The sequence below is a fragment of the Acyrthosiphon pisum genome, chromosome X, assembly GCF_005508785.2.
Source record: "Acyrthosiphon pisum isolate AL4f chromosome X, pea_aphid_22Mar2018_4r6ur, whole genome shotgun sequence".
In the NCBI taxonomy this organism is placed as follows: Eukaryota; Metazoa; Arthropoda; class Insecta; order Hemiptera; family Aphididae; genus Acyrthosiphon; species Acyrthosiphon pisum.
In genome coordinates, this window is record NC_042493.1 from 117061624 (window position 1) to 117063111 (window position 1488).

The 1488-nt window shown below is 31.9% G+C and overlaps 1 protein-coding gene across 1 annotated transcript in view; it reads right to left on the minus strand.

The window, feature by feature from the left end:
* The window catches only part of LOC100569027 (cancer-associated gene 1 protein homolog), a 10171-nt gene that overhangs the window by 4522 nt on the left and 4161 nt on the right, over positions 1-1488 (minus strand). The window lies entirely within an intron of this gene.

Below are 1488 nucleotides of genomic sequence, written 5' to 3' on the forward strand. Positions count from 1 at the left end.
ACGATAAAAACGTCAAGCATTTTAATTTCAACAAACATTATATTTTTTAACGTATCCAACGAAAAATATACAGTAAGTACTTGGGTATTTTGGGTAATATGTTGTCAGTAGGTTAGTAGGGTATATTGAGTAATACTAAGAATCATGATCAAATATGAACTTATTTTTTAAATTTTTAATTTAAACTTAAATTTTCATTCAGGTGGGAACACTATAAATAACAGGGCCCCAAAATCTCGAGGCTCGGGGAACGTGCGGCCGTACCACTTCTCTCTCAATACTATCTTAATAAAAACTGAAAATGCTTAATACTTACTCAATGATGATTCATCAATACGAAACCGAACGCGAAAGTTTGTTTTGGCGATGTTTTATTCAAACTCTTTAAACAAAGTATTTTCTAAAACGTTAATATTTTTCGAGATAATGATTGTTTACTGATAAAAGAACCAATCTTCGTCTAAACTGACGCCCTAAACTTATGACAAACGCGATACACTTTTTATGACTTTACGGACTCACTGACGCCTTAATATTAGACGTAGGTAGGCACTTAACAAATGCAATTCAATCGTGATTTTACTGTAAAGTATAAGCAACAAACTATGTTACAGTCGTCGAGTTTGGATAATATATATACACCCATCTGCACGGGATGCGGTACGTCACAAGGCGCGGAGGGAATCGAGCTTGCGATATATGGCTAAGGGTCTAAGAAACCACCAAGTTACGGCCTCGTGATTCCCGTTACACAACTGAATACCCATATGCGTATGGACGATGCGACGGACCTGTAGTTAGACCTGTAATTATACGATTTATAAATTATAGTATATATACAAGATATCTATATAGTTCTTGGATTTTATCCGGACAATTTTTCTTAATGTCTATTTATTTTATTCTTTGTCGACGTGCGCATCCTGTATACTTTTTTAAAACCATAACTAGTCGTTTTTGTATTTTTCTTATCGTTAATGACTATATTTTACCTATATCTATATGGAAAGACAATTCAACGATTGAAAACTCATTCTCCGATAAAAACACATGGAATTTTATTTTTTTTTATATAATTTAATAGGAATACATGTAGGTAGGTAAGTATAGTATATTATTATGTGCCTAATGGACGCGCGTATCCTAAATTATTCAACTGTACCTAGATACATAATAGCTGATAATACCATCAGAATTACCTACCGACTAGTTTTCGTCCCGTAAACCTAACAGAGAAAACCCACTTTGGATCGTGACTTTTTTTATATTGATGTAAGCTTTTTTTTCCTCTTTTGTTATTGTTATTATCATTATTTATTATTATCATATTTTCCTGTTAAATATGTCTTATACTTCCAAGCTTAGTGCTACTAATGGGTGGCTCCTTATTCAGGCAACCTCATAATGTTTTTTTTTTATTCTATTATTATATTAGTCTTATTGTGCTTAAATGTACATATTGTATATTTCTTGTAAAAAAAAATTTTT